General features: G+C 45.3%; 1 long non-coding RNA gene across 1 annotated transcript; it reads left to right on the forward strand.

Moving 5' to 3' along the window:
• Window positions 1-2,348: 2,348 nt before the first annotated feature.
• Window positions 2,349-6,907, forward strand: LOC136323426 (uncharacterized). Its single transcript, XR_010728968.1, has 3 exons — window positions 2,349-2,440; window positions 5,532-5,584; window positions 6,063-6,907. It is a non-coding gene; the product is annotated as an uncharacterized lncRNA (long non-coding RNA).
• The last annotated feature ends 284 nt before the right edge of the window (window positions 6,908-7,191 follow it).

The raw sequence follows: 7,191 nt of genomic DNA on the forward strand, positions 1-7,191 counted from the left end.
CCAATTATTTTAGCTTCCTAACTAGACTCAGTTCCTAAAAACAGCCATTAAGACAGTATCACTGTATGTATAGATAACCGGGAATTTGAAAAAATACTTCATGGTTTGTAAAGAAATCAACATGCATAATAAAATGTGAGCTGCACAGAGAAACAATTTATAATAAGAGTCTTCTTGACTCTTGAATCCTTCCACATTCACTATGCCTTTCCAACCCACATTCCCTCTGAAGTTTTTTTTTTTTTTAGGTGGGTAGCACCTTTCCCCAGTGGGTGAAATCATGGCTGTTCTAAACATAAACAAAATTATGGATGTTAACTATGATAGATTTACTTGCAATTTTTTTAAACGATCATGGAAAAGCATCATTAAAAGTGAACAGATTGGCCCTGGCCAGTTAGCTCAGTCGGTTAGAGCGTCATCCCAAAACCCCAAGGCTTTGGGTTTGATCCTGATCTGGGCACATCTGGGAAGCATCACTCAGCTTCCAGGAATGACCACGTTTATCAATACTGACTCATGCGAACAGAACTCACAACAGACTGATACACAGGATGGCGCAAAAGTAGGTTTACAGTTGTGAGTGCAGGAAACACAGTTTATTCTTTTATTATTTATTAATTATTGTATTATATTTCTCATACGAACAACTGTAAACCTCCTTCTGCCCCACCCCTATATAAAGCCATAATGCCTGTGTACTCATATACAAGCAAAAATATAATTGTCGAACAGCCTAGACACTTGTCCCACCCAGCCTGACTAATGTACCCACATTTCTTCAGTCAACATACTTCTGATATCCTAGGTACAGGCACCTCAATGGCAGGTCAAAGATCAAGCCAAATTAATTGAAGATTGTTCAGTGAGCCTTTCAGAGCAATCACAACCCAGATGCCAACGTCCTCCAACCCTCTCTGCCGACCAGCTGACACCATCTTCCTGGACACAAGCACATCCTTCTAGCTGTTTTCCTGGCTTCCGCTCTTCCTCCCTTCTGGTCCATTCTCCACAAGGTGTCCAGAGCAAACATTTAACAACAGAAAGCAGGCCGTGGTTTGGCCCTACCAAAAGCCCTTTATTGCTCTGCACTGGTCCTAGGATAAACACCAGAGAGTGGGTTCTAGGCCTTCCTGGGGCCCTGCTCACCTGTCCAGTCCCCTGCACGCACCACTCTGAGGTCACCCTCACACTTCAGCCACGAGGGCCTCCTTTCACTCCCGTGAATGCACAAGATCCCTCCTCACCTCTGCCCAGACGTGAACATGCACACCCTGCCCCTTCCCTCCAAAACACACACCCGCCTAGTAACCTGTAGCTCTGAGCTCAAATGTCACATGACTCTAAGACTAGGATGAAGCTCCCGTATCACCTTGATCTTCTCCTTTACAGTGCTTACCATGTGTTCCTGTGGTTATTTAATCTACCTCTATCTCTCTCATGAGACTATGAGAAGCTCCGTGCGAGTGGGCATGGTGCTCACTCTATTAGCATGTGCGCAGAGTGCACATTCGAGAGGTATTTTACTGAATGCGTGATGACTTCTCGCTATTGGAATCTGCTGCATCCATCACAACAGGTATAACTGCCAGAGACCGTATGGCTTCCCTGCGTGGGCTCCCTCCTCCCCTGTGCCAGGGATTAGATGAGCACCACCTACAGTCACTGCTGTAACCTTTGCTTCCTAGGTGTCCATGGCCAAAAGGAACTAAAAGAGAAATAGAGGACAAAGTTCAAGACAGTTGGGAGAGCAATTCTGCAAAGAGGACTGGTGGCCCTGGGTTACTAAGAGACACGATACACAAAAAGGAAAACATAAACTGCAGCCAAAGGAAGTCCTTGATGAGACAACACTGACAAACAAGTACGCAGGCCTGCGGGCGCACCCACAGCAGCAGTCCTCAGAGGGCGGGCTGCACAGTGGGAGGCTCCACAACCAAGGAGCTGACAGCAAGGAAGTGTGAGGATCCCTGAAGGAGGCCCCGCCGCACCTCCTCCCGTCCTCGGCCCGACTCTGCATGCTCCACATGCAGGAGCCCTCTGTGTACCAGCCATGTTCTCCCATTTGCCTGACAAGTCAACAATCAGTTGGCATTTCCTAACTTACTACGTAGAATGTTTTAGATGGCTCACAGCTGTGGTTAATATTTTAAAGATGTCCTAACACTTCAGTCCTCTTCTGTGATAAGGATAAGAACAAAATTGGTAGGAAGAAGTCTCACAACACTTTTGTCTGGTTCTGAATTCCTATCTAGTCATGGGGTTGGAAAGGGCCAGCCCCACTCATTCATACAACAAATCATCTGCCCCTTGAATAAGCCAGGCATTATTCCAGGGGCTGTGGATACACATTCAACAAGACAAAAACCTCTCTTCTCAGAGAGGTAACATTTCTGGATAAGACAGACAACGAACATATATTAAGTGTAAGATATGTCAGGTAAGTGTGTGGAAGATAGTGTTCAATTTTAAATAGGGTGGTCACAGAAAGCCGCAGAGAAACTGATATTTGAGCAAAGACCTGGAGGAAGACTAGGGATGAGCAGGTAGGTATCTTCTGATAGTTCTGGACTGACAGATCACAGCAAGTGCAAAGGCTCTGAGGCAGAAGTGTGGTCTGTCCGCCTGAGGCACGCTTGAAAGGGAAATAGTAGTGGCATATGGCATCAAAGAAGTAAGTAATGGGCTCACAGGGCACTGTAAGGCCTTTGGCTTTTATTCCGAGAGCCATGGAGTACAAACAAGAGATGTTCTGGCCAGAGGCACACACAATCTGGCTGCTGTGTGAGAACACACTGATAAGAAGACAGGAGAGGAAGCAGCAAGATCCGCTACTGGGAGACGGGAACAATCGGGCATGGGGCTGCAGTGGCTTGAACAAGAATGCAGCAGCACTTCTAAAAAGTCAATCAATTGTTCGTGGAACTTACAGGAAATGCCCTGTAGACTTAATCCTATTACCACTAAAAGGATTTTTATTTTTTTGTTTAACTGTTACTTTTACCCAGGGGTAGTCAACCTTTTTATACCTACTGCCCACTTCTGTATCTCTGTTAGTAGTAAAATTTTCTAACCGCCCGCTGGTTCCACAGTAATGGTGATTTATAAAGTAGGGAAGTAACTTTACTTTATAAAATTTATAAAGCAGAGTTACAGCAAGTTAAAGCATATAGTAATAATTACTTACCAAGTACTTTATGTCGGATTTTCGCTAAGTTTGGTAGAATTTATCTTTATAAAACAACTTACTATAGTTAAATCTATCTTTTTATTTATACTTTGGTTGCTCCGCTACCACCCACCATGAAAGCTAGAATGCCCACTAGTGGGTGGTAGGGACCAGGTTGACTACCACTGCTTTTACCAAAGAAAACAAGTCAATTTTCATCTACTATAGAAGTAATACATGAATATCATAGATTGTGGAAAGGATCAGACAAAAAATATCTTTGTGGCTCTGGCCGGCTGGCTCAGTGGTAGAGTATCGGTCTGGCATGTAGATATCCTGGATTTGATCCCTAGTCAGGGCACACAGGAGAAGCCACCATCTGCTTCTCCACCCCTCCCCCCTCCCTCTGTCTCTCTCTGTCTCTTCCCCTCCTGCAGCATTGGCTCTACTGGTTCAAACACATCGGCCCCCGGGTCTTAGGATGGCTTCCTGGACTCTCCACTTTAGGTGCTAAAAATAGCTCCATTGCCACCATGGCCCCAGATGGGCAGAGCATCAGCCCCAGACAGGGTTGCTGGGTGGATCCCAGTTGGGGCCCATGCAGAAGTCTATCTCCCCTCCTCTCACTTGGAAAAGAAAAAATAATTATCTTTGCATCACATTATGAAAGAAATGAACATACAAGTACAGTCAGAATGGTCAAGTACTTGTTATAATCTAAGTAGCATTTTTAGTTTACTCTAAAAATAAAAGGCTTCCCCAGGTAAGGAGATCATTGGGTACATGGGACCCTGATAGGTAATGATTGTATTTAACACAAGGTTTCCACCTGAACATTTACTGACGTGCAAGAGGATAAATCCCAAACAGAGCTGTTCTTGTTAAAACCAGGTCTAGGTCAATGGTCTAGTCCTGACAGTCATCAGCAGGGCCAGGTTCAGCTTAGCCCCAGAGGGACACCTGGCACATTGCTAAGGAAACCACGCTTTCTGCTCAGACCCTTTTCCCCTGAAAAACCCACAAGGACAACATGACGTCAGGTAAAAATGGGACACAATGGAAGTCAAAAAAAGGAAGAAATTAATGTACCCTTTTCATGCTCTGCTCTGTTGGTTAATGGTGGGGGTAATGGATAGACCCAGAGGGTTTTATGCTAAGTAGAAATAGGTGAGACAGAGACAGGCAAAACCATATGATTTCACTTATATGTGGAATCTAAACAACAAAATAAACAAAACAAAACAGAAACAGATTCAGATAGAGAGAATGGACTGATGTTTGCCAGATGGGCGGGGGTTGGGGGGCCGGGTGAAAGAAATGAGGGGACTAAGAAGTAGCAACTGGTAGTCACAAAATAGTCACGGGGATGTAAAGTGCAGCATGGAGAATACAGTCAATAATACTGTAATAACTGCATGGGGCCAGGTGCGGACTTGAACTATCAGGGGATAACTGTGGGAAGTAAGTGTATGACTGTCTGACGACCATGCTGAGCACCTGAAACCAATTCAATATGTCAACCTTCATTGAAAAATAAAAATAAAAATCATAGCAAACTGAGCACAGAAAAAGTAGAAAGAAAAAAAATGGTTGTTTTTTTTTTAAATACGGGGAGATCATCGCCTGTAACGGTCATCATGGAAACCATTCACTCCAGGGCAGGGAACCAGCTCTTCCCCGGAGCATGAAGCCACAAAGCAACTCATCGGTGTGGTAAACAAACCCCCATCCTTCCTAAACAGAGCGTTGCTGTTTAATTAAACACAATCAGATGGCCCGGTCTCTAGCTGCAAACAAAATTAAACTCGGAGCTTGACATTTAATACTTAGAGCTGATAGGCCTTATTTGTTCAGCTTTCCTCCAAGTGTGTCCAGACAGGTAAATCACCCGTGTGAATCAGGTACTGTCATCACCGCTAGTGTGGTGCTTGTCAAACTTCAGTGTGCACAGGAATGGCCCGAGGTGGGGGTTCTGCTGAGATGCAGGTTCTGATTCAGAGGCTCTGGCTCAGGCCTGAGACTGCAATCCTAGTAGGTTCTCCAGGGTGTTGACGCGGCGGGCCCACGGACCACGGCTGGAGAACCGATGATAGAATATGTGCCTCTCTCCCCTCCTCCTGCCCCATTCCCTAGTAAGGACCACTGACAGAGACAGAGACAACTGCATTTAAGAAGTTTCATACTGAAAGCAAGACTTTGCCTTCCACAGTTGGGTAATTAAATCCCAGCAATCAGCAAACAGTCTAGTCTTTCCTAGGGTGTCCTTAGCTAACTGGTTAGATTGGAAACATCTACTTGACCAACCTCATAACATTCTCTTTCTTTTCTCCCTTTCCTCACTCCTCCACTCCCACATAAGCAGAAGTCCCGGCAAAGGACCGTTGCTAACAAGTAAGCTCCCAGCTTCTACGTTAGGTGAGTAATTGCACGATTACTGAACATTTTCCATCTCAACCTTGTCTGTTAGGAGGCTAATCCACAGGCAACCCTGGCTTGCCTGGGGATGGACAGAACTGTTATCAGTGAGTGCTTGCAGGTACCTGCTTCTGGAACAAATAGCCCAGTCCCGCCACTTACGGGTAGAGGGGCCTTACACTACACCCATGGGGCCCAGTCGCTCCTGCAGAATATAACCAGCATCACAGATAACTCGTGTGAAAATGGAACCCGAGTTATGTAGCATTCCCCTCTCGACCCTCAACCTGTGAGCCATTTTAGCACATCCAAATTCATTCTTTATTAATATAATTTCACAAGTATGGATTTCTTTCTTGGTTTGCTTCTAAAATATAAGGTAATAGTGGTGGGATTGTGATTGTAAAAACCCTACAACTTCCCTAGGACAAGGCACTCCAGGGCATGTGTGAGAAAGGCCTTCCTTTCCTTTCTCTAGAGCCCTGAGAGGACCGCAAGCAGGGGGGGCGGTGAAGAGAGGCGGGACTAACCCCAGACTGCTGCCCGTCTCGGGGACCCTGTAAAGCCAGAGGAGGAACGCAGCAGGAAAGAAGCCGACAGACAAGGGGGTACGGCGGCAATACTGCTTTGGAGATCTACTAAGTCAGCCCAGGAGACCACAATCAACGGTCTGTAGCCTCTGAAAAGACCTGCTGGACTTCTCACTGGGTTATATGAAGGAAACAAGCTACCAACTGATGTCTGTAAAGGAGGATAAAGGTACACAAAGGTAAAATAGAAAAGGAGAAGGACTTGGCATAATATAAGAACTTTCTCATAAAACACACTTCTCAGCCACAGAACGATTTTATTTTTTATTTTTTTGGCAAAGTAGTGGACTCCCATCACTGCCGAGACCGTCTCATTGTGCCACCCTGCCCCTCCCCAGCATCTGTACGTGGCAGCTACACCAGGCTGCACGCCATTCCCCGGAGATGGTATCACGGCCCTCTGCACCCCAGGTAGTGTCTGGAATGCTCCTGGGTGAACCCTGTGCTGTCTCTGTCCTGAGCAGGTTGGAAGCCTGTTCCTCATCCTGGTAACTTCTCATCATCCTGGTCACCTCCTCTGCCCTGCACCACCTCACTCTGCTGGACATACTCTTGGACTGGGAGGCCTATGAGGGCAGGATCACGAGGTATTTACCTGTTCACCTCCAGTGCCCACATAGTGACCTGGACACAGCAGGTGTGCAATAAAAATTAAAGGCATAGGAGAGGAAGGAAGTGAAGAGAAAGAAGATGGTGCCTAAGTTATCATCTGCTATGTATATGGTAGAAGGAATTCTGATACTGGGAAGAAAGCTGGTCTGAATGAACCTATTTCTATGTAGAAAGACATGAATTACTGTGGCTTGCATTATGGTTTATCATTTATGTATGCTTTAAGCTATTATTAACAGCTGTTTAGAAATAGTCCCAATGCTTTGCTTTATGTATGTATATCAAAACACACATATATGTACATGTTATTTAACTATGTAATTTGCTTTACAAGTTTGTGTGAGAAACAGTATTTCATAGTTCCTGGGAATCATGCAAGAAATGTGCCCATGGCATTTCCCTGAA

This window comes from Saccopteryx bilineata, chromosome 2 (genome assembly GCF_036850765.1).
Source record: "Saccopteryx bilineata isolate mSacBil1 chromosome 2, mSacBil1_pri_phased_curated, whole genome shotgun sequence".
NCBI lineage: Eukaryota > Metazoa > Chordata > Mammalia > Chiroptera > Emballonuridae > Saccopteryx > Saccopteryx bilineata.